General features: G+C 40.8%; 1 protein-coding gene across 1 annotated transcript in view; it reads left to right on the forward strand.

Annotated features, from left to right (window-relative positions):
- Positions 1 to 27,390, forward strand: part of plekhh3 (pleckstrin homology, MyTH4 and FERM domain containing H3) — a 131,202-nt gene that overhangs the window by 26,728 nt on the left and 77,084 nt on the right. Inside the window, exon 3 of the mRNA XM_062050029.1 lies at positions 22,734 to 22,792. The gene's annotated coding sequence lies outside the window, so the exon portion shown is untranslated. The remainder of the gene's footprint in view (positions 1 to 22,733; positions 22,793 to 27,390) is intronic.

Below are 27,390 nucleotides of genomic sequence, written 5' to 3' on the forward strand. Positions count from 1 at the left end.
AGGAGATTTCTAGGAGAGGCACTGAGATCCATAAGTCTCCTGGGAAATTCGGGGGGGGGTCGGCAGGTATGCAGCTGAGCCGCATCAGAGTGGTCAAAGAGCCGCATGCGGCTCCGGAGCCGCGGGTTGCCGACCCCTGACTTAGGCTACGTTCACACTGCAGGGTCGGATGTACAATTCTGATTTTTTTTGTCAAATCCAATGTTTTTATGTGGCCGTTTACATCACAGAAAAAATGTGATTCTTAATGTGAATGCAGCATGACCTGTTGCACGCACTGCAGTGTTTACAGAAGTAAACATGGTTTAAACTCTAGTCGACCAAACGTATTCCTTATATTAGGCCAGTAGTTCTTAACCTGGGTTCGATCGAACCCTAGGGGTTCGGTGAGTCGGCCTCAGGGGTTCGGCAGAGCCTCCGCCGCGGAGGTCAAGACACGCCCGACTCATCGTGTAAATAACAACTTTTCCCTATCGGGCGTATTATGGATACCCCCAATGTGAGCGACGTCACACCTGCAGCACACCTGTCCCAAACCTGACTAAATAACAAGTTCAATGTTTTATTATTGTAATCAAATGACAGCAGTCATTTCCATGAGATTTTTTTCCAATATAAGTGTTTTGGCCCACTTACAATGACTATAACATATTGTGTTTCATGAGCTGTGTACTAGTATTATATGTCTGGGTGGGGGGGTCCTGCTTTGGAAATAATGTGTACCCCTTTCAGATATCGCATTTAGTTCCCACTAAAACATACACATGTTGCACAATGAGATGTAAACATGGGATCATGTGTACATTCCTGTAACTTTCTCTTTGTAAAATATACCTTCATTGGTATTTATTTAATATAATAACATCATTATATGATTACGGTTAGGGTTCGGTGAATGCGCATATGAAACTGGTGGGGTTCGGTACCTCCAACAAGGTTAAGAACCACTGCATTAGGCGCACCGGGTTATAAGGCGCACTGTCGAGTTTTGAGGGAAAAAAAGCATTTTAAGTGCACCTTATAGTCCGGAAAATACGTTAATCGTTGCAGCCCTATTCTGTGTAGATGATTAAAGGCCTACTGAAAGCCACTACTACCGACCACGCAGTCTGATAGTTTATATAGCAATGATGAAATCTTAACATTGCAACACATGCCAATACGGCCGAGTTAACTTATAAAGTGCAATTTTAAATTTCCCGCTAAACTTCCGGTTGAAAACGTCTATGTATGATGACGTATGCGCGTGACGTCAATGGTTGAAGCGGAAGTCTTGGGACACATTGTATCCCAATACAAACAGCTCTGTTTTCATCGCAAAATTCCACAGTATTCTGGACATCTGTGTTGGTGAATCTTTTGCAATTTCTTTAATGAACAATGAAGACTGCAAAGAAGAAAGCTGTAGGTGGGATCGGTGTATTAGCGGCCGGGCTACAGCAACACAACCAGGAGGACTTTGACTTGGATAGCAGACGCGCTATCCGACGCTAGCCGCCGACCGCAGCGATGATCGGGTGAAGTCCTTCGTCGCTCCGTCGATCGCTGGAACGCAGGTGAGCACGGGTGTTGATGAGCAGATGAGGGCTGGCTGGCGTAGGTGGATAGCTAATGTTTTTAGCATAGCTCTGTGAGGTCCCGTAGCTAAGTTAGCTTCAATGGCGTCGTTAGCAACAGCATTGTTAAGCTTCGCCAGGCTGGAAAGCATTAACCGTGTAGTTACATGTCCATGGTTTAATAGTATTGTTGATTTTCTGTCTATCCTTCCAGTCAGGGGTTTATTTCTTTTGTTTCTATCTGCAGTTAAGCACGATGCTATCACGTTAGCTCCGTAGCTAAAGTGCTTCGCCGATGTATTGTCGTGGAGATAAAAGTCACTGTGAATGTCCATTTCGCGTTCTCGACTCTCATTTTCAAGAGGATATAGTATCCGAGGTGGTTTAAAATACAAATCCTTGATCCACAATAGAAAAAGGAAAAAGTGTGGAATCCAATGAGCCCTTTTACCTAAGTTACGGTCAGAGCGAAAAAAGATACGTCCTGCACTGCACTCTAGTCCTTCACTCTCACATTCCTCATCCACGAATCTTTCATCCTCGCTCAAATTAATGGGGTAATCGTCGCTTTTTCGGAGCGAATCTCTCTCGCTGCTCGTGTAAACAATGGGGAAATGTGAGGAGCCCTTCAATTTGTGACGTCACGCTACTTCCGGTACAGGCAAGGCTTTTTTTATCAGCGACCAAAAGTTGCGAACTTTATCGTCGATGTTCTGTACTAAATCCTTTCAGCAAAAATATGGCAATATTGCGAAATGATCAAGTATGACAGATAGAATGGATCTGCTATCCCGGTTTAAATTAAAAAAAATAATTTCAGTAGGCCTTTAAGGGCGCGTCGCATATATATACGATTTATATCCACATACCAAAGAGGCCTGGGTCTGTTCACATTGACGTGAAAAAACTGATACATGTCGCATACGGGCACAAAATCAGAATTGACCTGCAGTGTGAACGATGCCTTAGTTCACGTTTTTTCTGTGTGTATTCCTTACGACGCTTTTGCAATATGTTTCGCAAAAGGAAAAGCAAAACATGTGCCTGAAGTTGCTCTTCGGACGCTTGCTGAGGTTTGAACTTTGAACTTTTATTGCGAGTTACACTCCCAAGTTTTGGCTGAATTTCACATTTGTCTGTGTATCCTTCCCTGTTGCTTGTACGCTTTGGGTTTTTTCAGGTGACCTCTTCATGGAAGGGATCAGTTTATTGACTTTGGTATCCCGGTTTGCAGAATTCAATTTTCATTTCGACACGTATTCTTGGGAATTTGGTCTCTGTAGATAAGACCCAAATGGCACTCTGTGGAAATGTATGCTTCTAGTTGATTATTGATGACCTCATCCGTACGGTCAATCGATGCACTTCCTCTTATCCAGTTTCCTCCCAGTCTGAGTCACTGTTCTGCCCTGGATCTGGTATCAGAGAGTCAATAGTTCACACCGAGTCGACAATTAGGACCGCAGCTGAACCACTCTGAGCCATGTTCGTCAGCTGACCTACTCTTAACTGACACAATTCGTTATGGTCCCCTCCCCTCAGAATACACACATTTTAAATTGATAGTGTTTGCCTTTCCATGGTGTCAACATAGGGGTGGTGGCAGGTCCAAGTAAACCCTAGGCAGTGAGTCCCTTGCGGGCCACATGTTCCTCCGCCTATGCCCTATGTTTTCATAAAGCAGGTCAGACCTCCCTGGATGTGTGTATTTTAGGCCTGGTAGTGCTGAATTATGGCATGGGTGACCACAGAGTGCTGGTGGAGTCTCCCACTGGCCAAACATCCCAAAATCCTCTTCAGCTTGTCACTGCCAGAAGATGCCAACATGTGGAGCACCCACTTTGAAACCCTTCGATAAAGACGATGCTCGACTTGGTCCGCCCGAACCCCATCAAGCGTGTTTACAGTCCTACTTGAGAGCTCTCTAACAGCTGCCCAAATAGTCGCACTGAGCTGAACACCCCTAGTGATGGGACAGGAAGTCTCTTTTTACCAACTGTGAAGCCCCAGTTTGTTATGTTTTCGAGCTACTTTCTCACGAGCATAGGCAGATCTTTGTACCAGAGAGGTACAGATTATTCCCAGACTATAAAAGTCCAGATAAGATACAGATGCAGAATCTTTGAGGCCTAAAGACATGACTGAGTACCCTTGAATGCACTACCACCAACAGTAGGAACAACCCCAGTCGTAAGCTAAACTATATGGGGTGAGAAATGAGTACCTTTTTAAAACCTAAGTAAAGGTCTTGAGGAACCATCGTCCTTTTCTGCTAAAGGGTGCTCGCTAAGTTCCTTTATAGGGCCTAAGACAGTGGTTCTTAACCTTGTTGGAGGTACCGAACCCCACCAGTTTCATATGTGCATCCACCGAACCCTTCTTTAGTGAAAAATAAAATGTTTAGTTTTTTTTCAAATTCAAGACAAAGTTACATGTTTTTTTTACTGGTGCACAAAATGAACCGTGCATGAACATCACCTTGTTCAAAGAACAAAACCAACACAGTGCATGAACTCACAACAAATTACACACCTGCAATTTAGATGGAAAATTAGAGGGAACATTCTTTGGGGGTATCCATACTAACGCCGATAGAGAGAAGTTTTTATTTACATGATGAGTCGGGTGTGTCTTGACCTCCGCGGCGTAGGCTCCGCCGAACCCCTGAGGCCGACTCACCGAACCCCTAGGGTTCGATCGAACCCAGGTTAAGAACCACTGGCCTAAGAGTATTGATCCATAAGTAGAGTTGGGCATCGTTTGGATTTGGACAATTCCTCATTCCGGTTCCTGCTCCTTGTTTTTGATTCCGGTTCCTAACGATTCTTGATCCTGATTTAAGAGGCAGTGTCAAAAAATTTGATGAAGTCAACCATTATATAAATATTAATGCTTTGAACTTGAATATAAATGTTATGAAATGTCTTTGCACAGGAGTACCCTTTTTTTTTTTTTTTAAAAAACCCTAAAACATAATTCTTAATATCTAGAGATGTCCGATAATGGCTTTTTTGCCGATATCCGATATTCCGATATTGTCCAACTCTTAATTACCGATACCGATATATACAGTCGTGGAATTAACACATTATTATGCCTAATTTTGTTGTGATGCCCCGCTGGATGCATTAAACAATGTAACAAGGTTTTCCAAAATAAATCAACTCAAGTTATGGAAAAAAAGTGCCAACATGGCACCGCCGTATTTATTATTGAAGTCACAAAGTGCATTATTGGTGGGCGGGGTTGGGGGGGCGGGGTTAAGGCGGGGGCTAGCGGGGGTGTATATTGTAGCGTCCCGGAAGAGTTAGTGCTGCAAGGGATTCTGGGTATTTGTTCTGTTGTGTTTATGTTGTGTTACGGTGCGGATGTTCTCCCGAAATGTGTTTGTCATTCTTGTTTGGTGTGGGTTCACAGTGTGGCGCATATTTGTAACAGTGTTAAAGTTGTTTATACAGGTCACACTGCTACCCCTAACCCCCCACCTCAACCCCGCCCACCTCAACCCCGCCCACCTCAACCTCCTAATGCTCTCTCAGGGAGAGCATGTCCTAAATTCCAAGCTGCTGTTTTGAGGCATGTTAAAAAAATAAAAAAAAAAGCACTTTGTGACTTCAATAATAAATATGGCAGTGCCATGTTGGCATTTTTTTTCCCATACCTTGAGTTGATTTATTTTGGAAAACCTTGTTACATTGTTTAATGCATCCAGCGGGGCATCACAACAAAATTAGGCATAATAATGTGTTAAATAATTCCACGACTGTATATAATCGATATCGGTTGATATCGGAATCGGTAATTAAGAGCTGGACAATATCGGATATCGGCAAAAAAGCCATTATCGGACATCTCTAATTATTTGTGTATTATATACAATTATTTGATCAACACAAAGTCAATTGTACACTAACTAAACAAAAGCAAAAACTACTATCTAGGGGACCTATTGTGCAAAACAAACTTTTCTTACCTATCGGTCGCTGTTTTTGTGAAGTGAATTATATTTATATAGCGCTTTTCTCTAGCGGACTCAAAGCGCTTTATATTGTGAAACCCAATATCTAAGTTACATTTTTAAACCAGTGTGGGTGGCACTGGGAGCAGGTGGGTAAAGTGTCTTGCCCAAGGACACAATGGCAGTGACTAGGTTGGCAGAAGCGGGGGATCGAACCTGGAACCCTCAAGTTGCTGGCACGGCCACTCTGCCAACCGAGCTATACCGCCGTGTATTTGGGATCTGCGTAAGTCCTGACCATTTGAATCCAAACCGTGGCAAAGATATTTATAAAAAGATCTTGCATTCCTTCATACTTCCTCCAAATGAGCCGTTTAGAGTTTGCCCAATTTGTGACATTTTTCCCCAAATGCTGGCGTCAGTGGGTTTCTCCATATAAGGTTAAGTTTTACCCCAAGAGCTTAGCGTGAGTTTTGACGCTGTAGTCAATAAACTCCTTCTTTTTCTCTATCTTTCTGGTGAGAGGCAGACTAGCTCGTACATGCATCCTCCCGCCAATTCTAATACAAAGTAGCGTATAGTTCGAACTTACAACTGTCAGTAGAATATATGGAAGCGCTAAAAAATACAACAACGATGACATAGTGGCGCATCCTGAAGAGAGCGACTTGAAAACATCATCCATGCAACATTTTGACCAGAGAACCACCATTACATGTTATGTAGACCACAAGGAAGTGTTCTAAATGTAGAACCAAATATCCCCATTAATCCTTTGGTATTTGAAACATCAATCTAATCACTTTAGGGTCAATTATATACTGATATTACTCTTATCAACACTACTGATTTATGGATCGATCCAGCTTCCCCTTACACGTGCCTGGCAGTGGTCGCTAGACAGCCACAGAACAGTTGTTATAATATCTTATCTCTGGACTCTTATTCATTTTTTCACTTTTTTTTCCTCCAAGTGTGTTGTTCTAAGCTACAACTAGCATTACAGGCTTCCCGTAGAATAGAAACACATTTTGGCCTTATTAAAGGCCTACTGAAATGAAATGTTCTTATTGAAACGGGGATAGCAGATCCATTCTATGTGTCATACTTGATCATTTCGCGATATTGCCATATTTTTGCTGAAAGGATTTAGTAGAGAACATCGACGATAAAGTTCGCAACTTTTGGTCGCTGATAAAAAAAAGCCTTGCCTGTACCGGAAGTAGCGTGACGTCGCAGGTTGAAGGGCTCCTCACATTTCCCCATTGTTTACACCAGCAGCGAGAGCGATTCGGACCGAGAAAGCGACGATTACCCCATTAATTTGAGCGAGGATGAAAGATTTGTGGATGAGGAACGTAAGAGTGAAGGACTAGAGTGCAGTGCAGGACGTATCTTTTTTCGCTCTGACCGTAACTTAGTGTGGAATCCAATGAGCCCTTGTACCTTTCTCCTTTTTCTATTGCGGATCACGGATTTGTATTTTAAACCACCTCGGATACTATATCCTCTTGAAAATGAGAGTCGAGAACGCGAAATGGACATTCACAGTGACTTTTATCTCCACGACAATACATCGGTGAAGCATTTTAGCTACGGAGCTAATGTAATAGCATCGTGCTTAAATGCAGATAGAAACAAAAGAAATAAGCCCCTGACTGGAAGGATAGACAGAAGATCAACAATACTACTATCAGGAGACACCGAACCAAACACTGCACCTGTAACTACACATTTAATGCTGTGCCGCCTGTCGAAGCCTAGCAATGCTGTTGCTAACGACGCCATTGACGCTAACTTAGCTACGGGACCTCGTCAGAGCTATGATAAAAACATTTTCTCTCCACCTACGCCAGCCCTCATCTGCTCATCAACACCCGTGCTCACCTGCGTTCCAGCGATCGACGGTGCGACGAAGGACTTCACCCGATCATCGATGCGGTCTGCGGCTAGCGTCGGATCGCGCGTCTGCTGTCCAACTCAAAGTTCTCCTGGTTGTGTTGCTGCAGCCAGCCGCTAATACACCGATCCCACCTACAGCTTTCTTCTTTGCAGTCTTCATTGTTCATTAAACAAATTGCAAAAGATTCACCAACACGGATGTCCAGAATACTGTGGAATTTTGCGATGAAAACAGAGCTTTTTGTATTGAGATACAACGTGTCCGAATACTTCCGTTTCAACCATTGACGTCACGCGCATACGTCACCATACATAGACGTTTTCAACCGGAAGTTTCACGGGAAATTTAAAATTGCACTTTATAAGTTAACCCGGCCGTATTGGCATGTGTTGCAATGTTAAGATTTCATCATTGATGTATAAATGATCAGACTGCGTGGTCGGTAGTAGTGGCTTTCAGTAGGCCTTTAAGGAGCTTTATTTGAAGGAGAACTGCACTTTTTTATTTATTTTTTTTTAATATTGCCCATCATTCACAATCCTTATGTAAGACAAGAACACATATGTTTTTCTTTTTTTTTTAAATGTATTCTAAATTGTAAATAAATGCGATCAAAAGTCTGCTTACAATGGGGCCTGAGGGGGTTGCTCTATTCTGCCAACAAAGCCCTTAAAACAAAAAACATCCAAACTCCTCCATTCAGGTTTTATATACATGCTGTAAGTATATTTGTAATGTAGCAACGGGCACATCTGTACTAACGGTTAATATTTATGTATTTTATTCATTTTATGCATGAATTTCAAAAACGCATCATGACTTCACTGACTACTACTCACTGCAAACTTTGAGAGCCAACAAACATAATAAAACATCACTTACTGTGCAATGTTTGCTGTCATTAGTAGAGCTGTCCGATAATGGCTTTTTTGCAGATATTCCGATATTGTCCAACTCTTAATTACCGATTCCGATATCAAACGATACCAATATATACAGTCGTGGAATTAACACATTATTATGCCTAATTTTGTTGTGATGCCCCACTGGATGCATTAAACAATGTAACTTTACCATGAATTGATTAACGTGGACCCCGACTTAAACAAGTTGAAAAACTTATTCGGGTGTTACCATTTAAATGATAATAAATGATAAATGGGTTATACTTGTATAGCGCTTTTCTATTTAGTGGTCAATTGTACGGAATATGTACTGTACTGTGCAATCTACTAATACAAGTTTCAATCAATCAATCAAAAACAAGGTTTTCCAAAATTCCCCCCAAAAATGTAGTTCCCCTTTAAGGGTTACAAAATGAGTACCTTTTTAGGGCCTAGGCACTAGTACCGCTACCAAAATTATTTCGATACTTTTCAGTACTTTTCTAAATAAAGGGGACCACAAAAAATATTGCATTATTGGCTTTATTTTAACAAAAGATCTTAGGGTACATTAAACATATGTTTCTTATTGCAAGTTTGTCCTTAAATAAAATAGTGAACATACAAGACAACTTGTCTTTTAGTAGTAAGTAAACAAACAAAGGCTCCTAATTAGTCTGCTGACATATGCAGTAACATATTGTGTCATTTGTCATTCTATTATTTTGTCAACATTATTAAGGACAAGTGGTAGAAAATGAATTATTAATCTACTTGTTCATTTACTGTTAATATCTGCTTACTTTCTCTTTTAACATGTTCTATCTACACTTTTGTTAAAATGTAATAATCACTTATTCTTCTGTTTGATACTTTACATTAGTTTTGGATGATACCACAAATTTGGGTATCAGTCCGATACCAAGTAGTTACAGGATCATACATTGGTCATATTCAAAGTCCTCATGTGTCCACGGACATGATATGAATTTTTTTTAAACTAAAGATGTTGTGATGCCAAAAAATATTGACCTATACATAGTAGTATCACCTGGATACGCTACTGTACTTGGTATCATTACAGTGGATGTTAGGTGTAGATCCACCAATGGCGTTTGTTTACATTTTGACGCCGGTGAGCTACGGTGTGTAGTGAAGCATGTTTAGCTATTCCTCGTCCTGCAGGGATGATACTTGTAAGAAACTTACTGTATTTGTCGCCATGCAGACCAGAGGATTAGTGATTTAGAAGTAGCTAAAACACTGCCGACGGCAGATGGACGTTAGCCGCTAGCTAGCTAGCCATGTCTTAAAGCACCTCTTCCTGAGGGCGTTTCTGTGTTATAACTTCGCCTTTATCTTTAGTTTTTAAGCCAAAATGCGTCCGTTCTCCCTTTTCTGTCTACACACTGTGTCTGCTTGTAAGTACTCCGTGATTGTGCGCTGTCGAACATGCTCGTCTGCTGGTAAAAACCAGCAAAGAGTCGACCTGACAGCGACGCGGGCGCGGGACCGGTACGTTTCAGAGGCGGTATAGTTAGTTTCGTGGTCCTATAATACTAGATATGTCTGATAATATCGGACTTCCGATATATATGCTTTAAAATGTAATATCGGAAATTATCGGTATCGGTTTCAAAAAGTAAAATGTATGACTTTTTAAAACGCCGCTGTGTACACGGACGTAGGGAGAAGTACAGAGCGCCAATAAACCATAAAGGCACTGCCTTTGCATGCCGGCCCAGTCGCATAATATCCACGGCTTTTCACACACACAAGTGAATGCAATCCATACTTGGTCAACAGCCATACAGGTCACACTGAGGGTGGCCGTATAAACAACTTTAACACTGTTACAAACATGCGCCACACTGTGAACCCACACCAAACAAGAATGACAAACACATTTCGGGAGAACATCCGCACCGTAACACAACAGAACAAATACCCAGAACCCCTTGCAGCACTAACTCTTCCGGGACGCTACAATATACACCCCACCCTACCACCTCAACCCCCCCCCCCCCCCCAACCCCGCCCCGCCCACTTCAACCTCCTCATGCTCTCTCAGATGATTTATTTTGGAAAACCTTGTTACATTGTTTAATGCATCCAGCGGGGCATCACAATAAAATTAGGCATAATAATGTGTTAATTCCACGACTGTATATATTGGTATCGGTTGATATCGGAATCGGTAATTAAGAGTTGGACAATATCGGAACATAGGATATCGATGAAAAAGCCATTATGCCTGGTTCACACCAACGGCGCTTGCCGCGCTTTAAAGCGGCGAGCAAAGCGCCGTCATTTTTTTCAATTTTTCCACGAATATCCCGATCACCGAAGTAATGTTATGCTTTGATACGCTCTGATACGAATTAGTTGCCGCTTTGTTACCGTTCCTCACGATTTGATCCCGCTTTGATACGCTTTAAATCACGCTTTGATACGTTTTATTACGCTTTATTGAACTTTATTATGCTTTGATGCGATCATGACGCTTTAAATCAGGCTCTGACACGATTATCAAGCTCTGTTGTGCATTGTTACAACAAAAATAAGAAAAAAATGTGAAAAACTCAGTATACTGTTTTCCACACATTTTTTATATTCATTTATTTTTTCAATTTCTCTTTTTTTCCCGTTATATTATGTTTATTATTTATTATGTTTTATATCTTCATTTCTTTTATTTCTTTGTCATCTTAATAAATATCTATCTTTAATTTCTTATGCTAGTTGACAATAATAAAAGGCATTTCTTTTATTTTTTATATTCATTTATTTCTTCAATTTCTCTTTTTTTTCCGTTATATTATGTTTTATATCTTCATTTCTTTTATTTCTTTGTCATCTTAATAAATATCTATCTTTCATTTCTTATGCTAGTTGACAATAATAAAAGGCATTTCTTTTAAACGTAACATATTCTCTTTATTATTAACATTTTCATACAGAAAAATTATAGACAGTAATGTCAAACTGCAACATCAAACAGCAGAAGTACAGAAACAATGATCATCGTATAAAAAAGGCAATGATGCAAAAGAGAATGGATTTGTAATCCTGTGTTGGTTTTACATAAAGTTTCAATGTCACTAGTCAATATCGCAGTCACTTCCTATTGCGCTTTGAACCAAGATCTGTTAAGCTTTCCTACGCTTTGAGTCAAGCTTTGCTGAGCTTTGTCAGGCTTTGTCACACTTTGATACGCTCTCGGCGCTTTATTCCATTCTTGACAGAGCGCAGAATTTTTTTAACCGTTTAAAAATTTTGGGCGAACTTGCCGCATGTCCCGCTTCACTACAAGCTTTCCCACGATCCATTAGGACCCTCACGCTTTAATCAGGCTTTGTTACGCTTTAACGCCGCTTTGCATGCCGCTTTAAAGCGCCGTCAAAGCGCCGTTGGTGTGAACCTAGCATTATCAGACATCTCTCACTAATAGCGGTATACCGTACAACCCTACTAGGCACTATTGTTGTTGAATGTCTCATAGACCCATTGTTGGATGTTTTCTCCAAAGGTCTTGCCACCAGCTTTACAACCAGACTTCCTGTAGGAAAAGGGCACATTTTGGCATCACCCAGGCCTGCTGTAGTCATTGCTGCTGCTGCTGCCCTCTGTCGTCAGCGGTCGGCGCGCAGCTCTGGTTTTATATTTGGTTTCCGTTGCGTCTCCGCCTCACCACCTCCAGGCCACACATCTGTTCTTTGGGCCGACACTGGCTGAGCCCAAGCATTTCCTCATGGTTACTCAGCCTCCCAGGAGAGCTGGAAAGAGCGAGCGGGAGAGTCGACCGGAGTTGGGAGGAGGAGGAGGGAAGAATGCCAGAGTGGAAGACAGCCACGGGACGAAACACATCACGGCATCTTTCCCTCTCTCCTTCATGCCCTGCTCTATTCTGGAGTGATTCATCCCGGGCCCGTCCAAGAGGGGAGCTTTTGCCAAGGCTCTGCATCGCACGCTATCCTTGTTCCTCATCCCACAGCCTATTTACTCCACCGCGCATTGTCACGTTCTGTTTGGAATTACACACGATATTGAAACCCTTCAACCTGAGCCTTTTGGTTTATTGACGCACGGATCGGTATATATCAACCTTTTTTCTTTTTTTTTTTGAGGCAAGGCGCGTTTTTTTCATTAAAAAATACGGAGGCACACCACCGGCGGAAAACGTTCAAAAATGAAACTCCACCAGGTCGTCGTGCCTTATTTGTTTTTTTTTCCTGTGTGTAGTGCTCTAGTTCAGTGTTTTTGAGCCAAGGCACATTTTTTTTCGTTAAAAAAATCCAGCAGAAAATGTTAAAAATGAAACCCAATAGTAGAGATGTCCAAATAATGGATTTTTTGCCGATATTCCGATATTGTCCAACTCTTAATTACCGATTCCGATATCAACCGATACGATATACAGTCGTGGAATTAACACATTATTAGGCCGATAAATGCTTTAAAATTATAATATCGGAAATTATCGGTATCGTTTTTTTTATTATCGGTATCGGTTTATTTTTTAAAAAATTTTTATTTTTTATTAAATCAACATAAAAAACACAAGATACACTTACAATTAGTGCACCAACCCAAAAAACCTCCCTCCCCCATTTACACTCATTCCCACAAAAGGGTTGTTTCTTTCTGTTATTAATATTCTGGTTCCTACATTATATATCAATACAGTCTGCAAGGGATACAGTCCGTAAGCACACATGATTGTGCGTGCTGCTGGTCCACTAATAGTACTAACCTTTAACAGTTAATTTTACTCATTTTCATTAATTACTAGTTTCTATGTAACTGTTTTTATATTGTTTTACTTTCTTTTTTATTCAAGAAAATGTTTTTAATTTATTTATCTTATTTAATTTTTTAAAAAAAGGACTTTATCTTCACCATACCTGGTTGTCCAAATTAGGCATAATACTGTGATAATTCCACGGCTGTGTATATCGGTATCGGTTGGTATCGGTATCGGTTGATATCGGTATCGGTAATTAAAGAGTTGGACAATATCGGGATATCGGCAAAAAGCCACTATCGGACATCCCTACACATTATTATGCCTAATTTTGTTGTGATGCCCCGCTGGATGCATTAAACAATATAACAAGGTTTTCCAAAATAAATCAACTCAAGTTATGGAAAAAAGTGCCAACATGGCACTGCCATATTTATTATTGAAGTCACAAAATGCATTATTTTTTTTAACATGCCTCAAAACAGCAGCTTGGAAATTGGGACATGCTCTCACTATGAGAGCATGAGGAGGTTGAGGTGGGGGGGGGGGGGGGGTATATTGTAGCGTACCGGAAGAGTTAGTGCTGCAAGGGGTTCTGGGTATTTGTTCTGTTGTGTTTATGTTGTGTTACGGTGCGGATGTTCTCCCGAAATGTGTTTGTCATTCTTGTTTGGTGTGGGTTCACAGTGTGGTGCATATTTGTAACAGTGTCAAAGTTCTTTATACGGCCACCCTCAGTGTGACCTGTATGGCTGTTGACCAAGTATGCCTTGCATTCACTTGTGTGTGCGAAAAGCCGTAGATATCATGTGACTGGGCCGGCACGCAAAGGCAATGCCTTTAAGGCACGCCCCCAATATTGTTGTCTGGGTGGAAATCGGGAGAAATTCGGGAAAATGGTTGCCCCGGGAGATTTTCGGTAGGGGCACTGAAATTCATGAGTCTCCCGGGAAAATCGGGAGGGTTGGCAAGTATGACTGGGAGACGCAACTGCTCTGTACTTCTCCCTACGTCCGTGTACCACTCCGTACAGCGGCGTTTTAAAAAGTCATACATTTTACTTACCAATACCGATAATTTCCGATATTACATTTTAAAGCATTTATCGGCCGATAATATCGGTAGTCCAATATTATCGGACATCTCTAGTACTTTGTGTAAGTTTTTGCTGTCGTCCAGCATTTTGTTTCTGTTTACTCTTTCGTTTTGCATAGCCATTGTCTTTTCCTTTCCCTTTCCCTTTTGTTCATTTTTGGTTTAGGCATGACATACCTTTTTACCTGCACGCTGCCTCCCGCTGCGGTCTGCATATTGGCATCACGACAAACCGTCCTCGTCTCACCCGACACATTCCGACTAATTAACTCCATGCTGCCACCTGCTGACGTGGAGTATTACGTGGTTACCCTGCCGAGTTTTACACGGCACAGACACTAGGCAACGGCACATTATTTGCAGATTATAATTAGAGATGTCCGATAATGGCTTTTTTGCCGATATCCTATATTCCGATATTGTCCAACTCTTAATTACCGATTCCGATATCAACCGATACCGATATATACAGTCGTGGAATTAACACATTATTACGCCTAATTTTGTTGTGGTGCCCCGCTGGATGCAATAAACAATGTAACAAGGTTTTCCAAAATAAATCAACTCAAGTTATGGAAAAAAATGCCAACATGGCACTGCCATATTTATTATTGAAGTCACAAAGTGCATTATTTTTTTTAACATGCCTCAAAACAGCAGCTTGGAATTTGGGACATGCTCTCCCTGAGAGAGCATGAGGAGGTTGAGGTGGGCGGGCGGAGTTGAGGTTGGGGTGTTTATTGTAGCGTCCTGGAAGAGTTAGTGCTGCAAGGGGTTCTGGGTATTTGTTCTGTTGTGTTACGGTGCGGATGTTCTCCCGAAATGTGTTTGTCATTCTTGTTTGGTGTGGGTTCACAGTGTGGCGCACATTTGTAACAGTGTTAAAGTTGTTTATACGGTCACCCTCAGTGTGACCTGTATGGCTGTTGACCAAGTATGAATTGCATTCACTTATGTGTGTGAAAAGCCGTAGATATTATGTGATTGGGCCGGCACGCAAAGGCAGTGCCTTAAAGGCACGCCCCCAATATCGTTGTCTGGGTGGAAATCGGGAGAATGGTTGCCCCGGGAGATTTTCGGGAGGGAAATTGGGGAGTCTCCCGTGAAAATCGGGAGAGTTGGCATGTATGACTGCTCTGTACTTCCCCCTACGTCCGTGTACCACTCCGTACGGCGGCGTTTTAAAAAGTCATAAATTTTACTTTTTGAAACCGATACCGATAATTTCCGATATTACATTTTAAAGCATATATCGGCCGATTTACAAAAATTATTTCTGGACCAATTAGGTGAAGTTGCATAGTGGTTGACAAACACTGTATTAAGGCTTTAAAATCAATGCCGTGACTGGCACTGATTTCTCGTCCTGTACGCTTCTCAACTGCTGTCAGCTGGGCACGGTCTTTATAGCTAACGTGCACGGGCAAAGGGAATTACAGTACACATTTATAACCGTTCGCAGCAAGACGCCTCTCTGGCACGGTTCAGTTGTTTTTGGCTGTCTGCGTTGACATTTACAGTACCTCTCCCTGAGTTGAACATTAACTCAACCCTATTCAAGCTCCCCTTTGCCCCCGAGCCCGTCCGATTCATAAATACATCACAGATTCCATACTGGCCTATAAATGAACGCTTCTTGTTTAGTCTTGGTTATTTTTTGAGCCGTCCGAAAAGAAGCAGCCGAGTGTTTTTTTTTTTTTTGTAGGGCAAAGGGCTATACTTAGACTAGTTTGCCCAGTAGTAAAGTGTGGCGTGTGTCTGTGAGGGGGGGCTCGTGCTGCCGACCTGGATAGTGTTTCAGGTAGACCGGCAACATCAGCCTGGGTCGGGCCTTGCCGGCCACAGGAGCTGGTCCAAGGCTGCGGTTGAGAGCGACTACAAGTTAGACCGTGGGGACAAAGGCAGGGCTTTACTACCCCCAAGGGAGCCGGTCCAATTGTGCATAAGGGAGCTATGATGTCTAGTGGGGTTTTCCAACGTTATCTTGGAATGAACATTAGTCAAATGTGATTCAATGGCAAACAATATCACAGTTTAGTTTTTTATAGGTGTGGCGCGGTTTGGGAGAGTGGCCGTGCCAGCGACCTGAGGGTTCCTGGTTCAATCCCCCACCTTCTACCAACCTCGTCACGTCCGTCGCGTCCTTGAGCAAGACACTCCGCCCTTGCTCCTGATGGGTCGTGGTTAGCGCCATCAGTGTGTGAATGGGTGAATGTGGAAATAGTGTCAAAGCGCTTTGAGTACATTGAAGGTAGAAAAGCGCTATACAAGTATAACCTGTTTATAGGGGTGTCGATAAATGCTTTAAAATGTAATATCGAAAATTATCGATATCTGTTTCAAAATTATCGGTGTCGGTTTCAAAAAGTAAAATGTATGACTTTTTAAAATGCCGCTGTGTACACGGACGTAGGGAGAAGTACAGAGCGTCAATAAACCTTAAAGCCCTACTGAAAGCCACTACTACCGACCACGCAGTCTGATAGTTTATATATCAATGATGAAATCTTAACATTGCAACACATGCCAATACGGCCGAATTAACTTATAAAGTGCAATTTTAAATTTCCCGCTAAACTTCCGGTTGAAAACGTCTATGTATGATGACGTATGCACGTGACGTCAATGGTTGAAACGGATCCAATACAAAAAGCTCGGTTTTCATCGCAAAATTCCACAGTATTCTGGACATCTGTGTTGGTGAATCTTTTGCAATTTGTTTAATGAACAATGAAGACTGCAAAGAAGAAAGTTGTAGGTGGGATCGGTGTATTAGCGGCTGGCTGCAGCAACACAACCAGGAGGACTTTGACTTGGATAGCAGACGCGCTAGCCGACGCTAACCGCCGACCGCATCGATGATCGGCTGAAGTCCCTCGTCGCTCCGTCAATCGCTGGAACGCAGGTGAGCACGGGTGTTGATGAGCAGATGAGGGCTGGCTGGCGTAGGTGGATAGCTAATGTTTTTAGCATAGCTCTGTGAGGTCCCGTTGCTAAGTTAGCTTCAATGGCGTCGTTAGCAACAGCATTAAGCTTCGCCAAGCTGGAAAGCATTAACCGTGTAGTTACAGGTCCATGGTTTAATAGTATTGTTGATTTTCTGTCTATCCTTCCAGTCAGGGGCTTATTTCTTTTGTTTCTATCTGCATTTAAGCCCGATGCTATCACGTTAGCTCCGTAGCTAAAGTGCTTCGCCGATGTATTGTCGTGGAGATAAAAGTCACTGTGAATGTCCATTTCGCGTTCTCGACTCTCATTTTCAAGAGGATATAGTATCCGAGGTGGTTTAAAATACAAATCCGTGATCCACAATAGAAAAAGGAGAAAGTGTGGAATCCAATGAGCCAGCTTGTACCTAAGTTACGGTCAGAGCGAAAAAAGATGCGTCCTGCACTGCACTCTAGTCCTTCACTCTCACGTTCCTCATCCACAAATCTTTCATCCTCGCTCAAATTAATGGGGTAAGCGTCGCTTTCTAGGTCCGAATCGCTCTCGCTGCTGGTGTAAACAATGGGGAAATGTGAGGAGCCCTTCAACCTGTGACGTCACGCTACTTCCGGTACAGGCAAGGCATTTTTTATCAGCGACCAAAAGTTGCGAACTTTATCGTCGATGTTCTCTACTAAATCCTTTCAGCAAAAATATGGCAATATCGCGAAATGATCAAGTATGACACATAGAATGGATCTGCTATCCCCGTTTAAATAAAAAAAATTCATTTCAGTAGGCCTTTAAGTACTAAAAATTGTTTTGGAATGTATGACAATGTATTATTTGTTGCAATATTAGATCAAGTATCTGTCAAAATGGAAAGTTTAATACATTTAGTAAGAAAATACACATACCGTGTTTTTCGGACTATAAGTCGCAGTTTTTTTCAGTTTGGCCGAAGTTGCGACTTATACTCAGGAGCGACTTATGTGTGAAATTATTAACACATTACCGTAAAATATCATATAATATTATTTAGCTCATTCACGTAAGAGACTAGACGTATAAGATTTCATGGGATTTAGCGATTAGGAGGGACAGATTGTTTGGTAAACGTATAGCATGTTCTATATGTTATAGTTATTTGAATGACTCTTACCATAATATGTTACGTTAACATACCAGGCACGTTCTCAGTTGGTTATTTATGCCTCATATAACGTACACTTATTCAGCCTGTTGTTCACTATTCTTTATTTATTTTAAATTGCCTTTCAAATGTCTATTCTTGGTGTTGGGTTTTATCAAATAAATTTCCCCCAAAAATGCGACTTATATACGTTTTTTTCCTTCTTTATTATGCATTTTCGTCCGGTGCGACTTATACTCCGGAGCGACTTATACTCCGAAAAATACGGTATTCATTCCAGGCTTTTCGCGGCCAAAATCTGGCTATTTGACACCTGCGCTGTAGTCAATAACATCCTTCTTTTTCTCTATCCTTTTGTGGGGCAGACTGGCTCGTACAAGCACATGTTGGCTTTTCTAATGAAAAGTAGTGTATGCTTCGAACTTCTTATATTCGTCAGTAGACTCGCTATGAACGCGCTAAAAACTACAACATGGCTGACGGCGAGAAGACGCTGTTGGGGTGGAGGCACGTAAATAAGGCCGTCCCACAAAACGGTGCATCCTAAAGAGACGGTCAAAAAGCGACTTGAAAGTGGTCTGTTTGAACATGGTCTATGAACATTTTTGATCAAAGAACCGCCATTACAAGTTATGTAGACCACAAGAGAAAAAAATCATAGTCTGACCCCTTTTAAAGTATATTTTTTTAGCTCCAAACTGTGATTGCTCGTTACAGGCGGAGATATTTATAGGTGCGCAACCTGTTCTGAGAGATGAGTGATCTCAATAGAAGCTCTTTGAGGTTTTGCTGGTTTGGGCGCCTGCAACTCTTGCACAAACGATGCCTCTGTTCCCTTCCCGCCCCCGCTGCCACATTAATGAGCCTTAGCTTCGCTATATTCCTGTCCTTGCAAGTGAAAGCCAACTTGTACAGCAGTTTTTTTTTGTTTGTTTTTTTTTGCAAGATCTACCAAGGCACAACCGACTCAAGACGAAAACGGGAAAAAAAACGGATCGAGCATACTAGCAGTCTTGTGGGCTACTTAATTTATTATCTCCGTCAAGAGCAAAGTGCAAATAGGACAGAAGTCAAAATCTCCTTATATACAAAATGACTAGATTTAGATGTTATGCGTCATGTTCCTGGTTCTACAAACCCCGTTTCCATATGAGTTGGGAAATTGTGTTAGATGTAAATATAAACGGAATACAATGATTTGCAAATCCTTTTCAACCCATATTCAGTTGAATGCACTACAAAGATAACATATTTGATGTTCAAACTCATAAACTTTGTTTTTTTTTTGCAATTAATAATTAACTTAGAATTTCATGGCTGCAACACGTGCCAAAGTAGTTGGGAAAGGGCATGTTCACCACTGTGTTACATCACCTTTTCTTTTAACAACACTCAATAAACGATTGGTAACTGAGGAAACTAATTGTTGAAGCTTTGAAAGTGGAATTCTTTCCCATTCTTGTTTTATGTAGAGCTTCAGTCGTTCAACAGTCCGGGGTCTTCGCTGTCGTATTTTACGCTTCATAATGCGCCACACATTTTCGACGGGAGACAGGTCTGGACTGCAGGCGGGCCAGGAAAGTACCCGCAGTCTTTTTTTTGCGAAGCCACGCTGTTGTAACACATGATGAATGTGGCTTGGCATTGTCTTGCGGAAATAATTGATTGAATATCTCAAATAAGGGTGATATTTGCTTATTTTCTGTCTAATAAGATAATTATTCTCACTAAGCAGATCTTATGTTAGTCTTTTACTTGTTTTAAGGGTTTTGGTCCTAAATGATCTCAGTAAGAAATTACAGCTTTTTGCTGAGATTTTATGACCTATATTGAGTAAAACATGCTTGAAACTAGAATATCAACTGTTGCAAAGCTGTGTCATCAACACTCACAAGTATAAAACTACTTTTTTAAAGTAATAATTTCTTATTTCAAGCATGAAAAAAAATCATGATTTTGATACAATTATGTCTTATAATTAAAACTTTTATTTTCAATGAAACAATAGAAAATACGTACTCATATAGTAGTACAGTTGGCACAGTACAGTAAACTGACAGTTAAGTATTTAAACATTTAACATGTGACATTTCAAACAATTTTGAACAGAAATAGTTCATGCACATTCAGATAAATTCTTCAAAATTACAATTAAAAATTTTTTGGCCGGGGGCCGGGATGTATATATGCGCACTAATTGACTGAAAGAGCACACACTTGTTGCGATGATGTCATGTTACCCATGGAAAAATGCATTTTTAGACAATTTGATTTGCCTGAGCGGCTAGGAAACCCAGAGAGTAACAAGCGGTTGCCTTGTTGCCTTCCATTAAGAAAAATAAATTAGTTTTTAGTATAAGTTTGCTGGTTTCAAGAAATGTAATGCCGATCGCATATCATTATGTCAAGATAATGGCACTAGCATTTACTTAATTTAAGAATATTTTTCAAAATATTGAGCAAAAAGGTCTCTTTTTTTTTTTCTACCAAGAAAAGTGCACTTATGCACTTTTGTACTATTTGAAGTAGGGCTGGGCGATACGTCGAATATACTCGATATATCGCGGGTTTGTCTCTGTGCGATTACTATATCGCGAGTATACGTTCTCACGCAGTTGTTTTTAAAAATCAAAAAATTGGCAAAAGAAGGGGTTCGTAAATCAAAGTTCCACTGTATTTTCGGAGTCTGTAAAAAAAATAAAAAAAACAACAACAAACAAAGGATTTGTGATAATAAATATCAATCTAATCACTGTAGTTTTCGACCATATACTGATGCTATTTCTTAGAATCGTTACTGTCAATTTGTATCGATCCGCCCACCAATGTCTACATTCAAGAGCTCTAGCTTTAGTATTAGCATTGCGTACTGTATCCTCCTCCGGTGTGCAGTGTACCATCTTTAGCTAGTCCTCGTCCTCCAGTGGTGATGATACCTGTAAGAAATTTGGTTGATTTGCCGCCACGGAGGTGAGGATTAGTGACTTAGAACCAGCTCTGCACTATGGAGGGACGTTAGACGCTAGCGGGGATGCTATATTACGATGAGGATGTTCACTTGTCTCTGTCCAATTGGCAGGAGACATGTAGTATTATTGTATAACGATAGTATTTAATGCTTTATCGTTGGCCAAACTGATATCATTTATACCAGGGGTCCCCAAACTACGGCCCGCGGGCCGGATACGGCCCCCCAGCGTCCAAAATCCGGCCCGCGGGAAGTCCCAAGTTAAAAAAAACAAAACTTTTTTTTTTTTTTTTTTTTTTGTACTATTATTTTTTAAATTTGTCCTTACTAGTCCATTTTCTACCGTCTCCTAGCCACTCAGGCAAATCATATTGTCTAAAAATGCATTTTACCATCGATAACATGACCTGCAGCAAGTGCGCTCTTTAAGTCAATTAGTATAATTGACTTAATATTATATTATATATTAATATAATATAATATATATGTATGAATACATATATATATATATATATATATATATATATATATATATATATATATATATATATATAGACACACATATACATACATACATATAGACACATTTACATATACATACACTACCGTTCAAAAGTTTGGGGTCACCCAAACAATTTTGTGGAATAGCCTTCATTTCTAAGAACAAGAATAGACTGTCGAGTTTCAAATGAAAGTTCTCTTTTTCTGGCCATTTTGAGCGTTTAATTGACCCCACAAATGTGATGCTCCAGAAACTCAATCTGCTCAAAGGAAGGTCAGTTTTGTAGCTTCTGTAACGAGCTAAACTGTTTTCAGATGTGTGAACATGATTGCACAAGGGTTTTCTAATCATCAATTAGCCTTCTGAGCCAATGAGCAAACACATTGTACCATTGGAACACTGGAGTGATAGTTTCTGGAAATGGGCCTCTATACACCTATGTAGATATTGCACCAAAAACCAGACATTTGCAGCTAGAATAGTCATTTACCACATTAGCAATGTATAGAGTGTATTTCTTTCAAGTTAAGACTAGTTTAAAGTTATCTTCATTGAAAAGTACAGTGCTTTTCCTTCAAAAATAAGGACATTTCAATGTGACCCCAAACTTTTGAACGGTAGTGTATACAAACACACACACATTTACATATTATATATATATATATATATATATATATATATATATATATATATATATATATATATATATATATATATATATATATATATATAATATATAATATATAATATATAATATATATATATATATCGCGCGGCCCCCAGCCAAATTGTTTTACCCTAATGCGGCCCCGGAGTCAAAAAGTTTGGGGACCCCTGATTTATACTGTATTTCATCTATATCGTGCAACATGAACTGAAAATGGCTATTGGGGTGTTTAATGGCATACCAGCATCTACAAGAGTGTGTCCAAGAATGAAACCAAAGGGGTTCAAGTGGAAATAATCCAGTCCAGATAATGTTTACTTGGTGTCCTTGTCAAGAACGTCTACTTACCCTCACTCTCTTTTTTTCTGTTGACAGAGTCCGTCCGAGGTGATTCATGTTTCTCAACCGACTCGTACAGCCAATGGGACAAACGGGTAAGTCCCAGAGGGGGCGGGGAAGTAAAGGTTCCCTCTTTTTTACTTGTAGTCAACCACAGACTGACACTTGTCACTGCAAGTGCACCACTTCCCTCCATGCCGCATTTTATCTCTGGTATCGTAAAAGTCACGCTCGGGTATCGGTTCTCTCTTTTGAACCTTTGTTTTTTTTTTTTTAATATATACACTATATTGCCAAAAGTATATGGCCACCCATCCAAATGATCAGAATAAGGTGTCCTAATGACTTGGTGTATAAAATCAAGCACTTAGGCATGGAGACTCTTTCTGCAAACATGTGTGAAAGAATGGGCCGCTCTCAGTGATTTCCAGCGTGGAACTGTCACAGGATGCCACCTGTGCAACAAATCCAGTCGTGAAATTCCCTCGCTTCTAAATATTCCAAAGTCTGCTTTATTGTAAGAAATTGGAATAATTTGGGAACAACAGCAACTCAGCCACAAAGTGGTAGGCCACGTAAACTGACAGAGAGGGGTCAGCGGAGGAATTATGGTGTGGGGTTGTTTTTCAGGAGTTGGGCTTGGCCCCTTAGTTCCAGTGAAAGGAACTTTGAATGCTCCAGGATACCAAAACATTTTGGACAATTCCATGCTCACAACCTTGTGGGAACAGTTCCTCTTCCAACATGACTGTGCACCAGTGCACAAAGCAAGGTCCATAAAGACATGGATGACAAGAGTCTGGTGTGGATGAACTTGACTGGCCTGCACAGAGTCCTGACCTGAACCCGATAGAACACCTTTGGGATGAATTAGAACGGAGACTGAGAGCCAGGCCTTCTCGACCAACATCAGTGTGTGACCTCACCAATGCGCTTTTGGAAGAATGGTAGAAAATTCCTATAAACACACTCCGCAACCTTGTGGACAGCCTTCCCAGAAGAGTTGAAGCTGTAATAGCTGCAAAAGCTGGACCGGACCGATATCATAGTGAACCCTATGGGTTAGGAATGGGATGGCACTTCAAGTTCATATATGAGTCAAGGCAGGTGGCCAAATACTTTTGGCAATATAGTGTATTTTCAACCTAAAAGCTGATTGGTCACCTTCACCTGCACAGTTCTGTATCTGCATGCAGGACTTGTTTGCATTGCAGTTACAGGTACTTGAGGCAAGCGCAGGCCTGGGCAATTATTTTGACTCGGGGGGGCCAAATTTAGAGAAAAAAATGTGTCTGGGGGCCGGTATATCTATTTTTAGGGACACTAATACAAAACCTCAATAATGTTTGATTGAATGCTAAAAACGTTATGACAGACCGCCTTAAAAAACGGAATGGAATTAAAAAAATGTTTTGCTGAATGAGACACCCAGAATGTACATGAAAATAAAGAATGTGGGATTTACAATATTAACTATGAACGATAAAACATGGAATATTGACAACATATGAACGCCTAACCCCTCTTGGTCGACATATTTTACAATCAAGCGAAATGCAACAAACACAGCAAAATATGAACGCGAAGGGTAAAAAAAAACACACCTACAATCTGATATACAGTGTTGGGACTAACGCGTTACTGTAACGCCTTACTGTAACGCGGTTATTTTCGGCGGTAACTAGTAGTCTAACGCGTTATTTTTTATATTCAGTAACTCAGTTACCGTTACTACATGATGCGTTACTGTGTTATTATAAGTTATTTTTTATGTAGTATCGGCTAGAAACTTAGAAGATCTGAGTGTGTTTTACTGGAGAGCTGCAGAAGAGGCGCGCTGTTTGTGTGTATGTGTTTGTGTGTGTGTGTGTGTGTGTGGGGGGGGGGGGGGGGGGGGGGCGCGTCTGTGTTTACTAACAAGACATCATGGCAGAGCCAAAGTCGAGTTTCTTAACATGGAGATATTCTCACTACTTTTCTTTTGTCGAGCACTAAGAAAAGAACATTTTAGTTCAATGTAAGTTGTGTCTTGGATCAACGATCCCATATACTGCCCAAAACAGCAATTCAAATCTGCTGAAACAGCTACAAAAGCAACATGCTTCAACGAAGCATGTAAAGAGAGACTCACTTCACCTCCACCTCCAACAGCGGCTGGATTTTAACGAGGCACTGCTAGCCAGGACAACGTTGATAGAGCCATTGCAGCGTATGTGCTAGAAGACACGCAGGCTATTTCTACAGTGGAGTCACCCGCTTTCAGGCAGCTGATTAGCATGATATCGGGCATCAATCAGCAAATGGCACGGAAAACATTTTCCACGTACCTGGACACAGTGGACAGTGAGTACACAAAAATGGAAAGCAAGCTAAAGAAAACACTCCAAACTCTGCCTCTGCTCATCATTCATCACTGAAGGTACACACTGTCATTTCTCTTATATACTCTTTCATTCTAGACTTCTAGAGTGTTTGATTATCACATCACTCTAAATGTATCGACTATAAAGTTCACAAACATAAAGAGGGATCCTAGTGGGCCAGGCCAATCTTTCCTTTTCTCTAAACTAAAACTGGGGAAATACGTAGTGTTCTGGGCTTCAGACATGATTTTATTTCCGAATTCCTTGAGAGAAAAAAAACTCCTGGTTAGGCTTTGTGTATGTAGTGTGTGTCTTCCTTGCTTTACAGCTATGTTGTTATTATACTGTTTGTTTCTTATATATGTTATGTTGCAGCTATTTAAAATAGTTTTGTCAATTTGTTCTGGCCTGAAACAAATTGGCCCTTTGAAACATATCTTTGTCTTTGTGTGTTGTATGTAGACCACATTGCTTAGCAGAGTTCAGTGATGCAAATGCATGTCAAGTTGATCAACAGATTGTATTATTCTCCAGTGCAATAACAGTACTGAAATGAAGGCTAAAAGGGCATTAAAGGGGGCTTTAAAAAACAAACTACTAAAGGTCTGCATGTATTAAAACACATCCAAACTTGATGGTGAATACAACTGGTATACTAAGCTCGTGCATTGAGAATTGCACATCTTAAATGAGCAAAAATAGAGAGCGCAATCCATTTAGCGTGTTTGTCTCCATGGTACATGCAAAACCCTTATTTAGACAGGGTGGTCTTCGTCACTTTTGCACTTGTTATGAATTGTACACGCAGTCTTAGATCACCCGCAATACACCCACTAAATAGTACAAGTCATTTTTGAGGAGAACGTTCTTGTCGGGTAGAACGAGAAACTTTTTGTCCAGGATTTTCTGGGGGGAAATCGCTAAAGTTTAGATTCAACTTCTTGACACCCACTCGGATAGTGTGGTGTGGTACCTACATATTTTTATAAACTGTAATCCTCAACCACTGTCCACAAAATGATGAAGATTTGTCAATTGCCTGTGCAAATACTCCTCTGAGAAATGAATATAACTCAAAGTTTGACCCTGTTAAACACAGGTGTAACCTTCAAGGCCTTTGGGCCACATAATTTTTATGTGGCCTCTGAAAGCCTGCAAATAATTTGCGCCAATAACGTACTTAATCTTACTAAATGTATTATTTTTTTTCCCATTTTGACAGAAAATATGTACAGTACAGGCCAAAAAGTTTAGACACACCTTCTCATTTCAATGCGTTTTTCTTTATTTTCATGACTATTTACATTGTAGATTGTCACTGAAGGCATCAAAACTATGACACGTGTGAAGTGAACCTGCGTTACATGTACGCTCGCATGTCTTCCAAAGCGTTTTGACTACAACCCATAGGGGGCACCACAAGGGCCATTCGCGCTCAGTGAAATTGCCCTCGCTTGTACCGTATTTTCCGCAGTATAAAGCGCACCGGATTATAAGGCGCACCTTCAATGAATGGCCTATTTTAAAACTTTGTTCATATATAAGGCGCACCGCATTATAAGGCGCACCTTCAATGAATGGCCTATTTTAAAACTTTGTTCATATATAAGGCGCACCGCATTATAAGGCGCACCACATTATAAGGCGCATAGAATAGACGCTACAGTAGAGGCTGGGGTTGCGAGGCCTGTTGTGGCTCAATATTGGTCCATATATAAGGCGCACCGGATTATAAGGCGCACTGTCAGCTTTTGAGAAAATTGGAGGTTTTTAGGTGTGCCTTATAGTGCGGAAAATACGGTACACGCTAGGGCAGTGTTTTTCAACCTTTTTTGAGCCAAGGCACACTTTTTCCGTAGAAAAATTCCGGAGGCACGCCACCAGCAGAAATCATTAAAAAACGAAACTCAGTTGACAGTAAAAAGTCGTTGTCGCAATTGTTGGATCTGACTTCAAACCATAACCAAGCATGCATCACTATAGCTCTTGTCTCAAAGTAGGTGTACTGTCACCACCTGTCACATCACCAACTGACTTATTTGGAGGTTTTTTTTAGGTTTTCCTGTGTGTAGTGTTTTAGTTCTTGTCTTGCGCTCCTATTTTGGTGGCTTTTTCTAATTTTTTTGGTATTTTCCTGTAGCAGTTTCATGTCTTCCTTTGAGCGATACATATTTCCCGCATCTACTTTGTTTTACCAATCAAGAATATTTCAGTTGTTTTTACTCCTTCTTTGTGGGGACATTGTTGATTGTCATGTCATGTTCGGATGTACTTTGTGGACGCCGTCTTTGCTCCACAGTAAGTTTTTGCTGTCGTCCAGCATTCTGTTT

Source organism: Entelurus aequoreus, linkage group LG06, assembly GCF_033978785.1.
Source record: "Entelurus aequoreus isolate RoL-2023_Sb linkage group LG06, RoL_Eaeq_v1.1, whole genome shotgun sequence".
NCBI classification, from domain to species: domain Eukaryota; kingdom Metazoa; phylum Chordata; class Actinopteri; order Syngnathiformes; family Syngnathidae; genus Entelurus; species Entelurus aequoreus.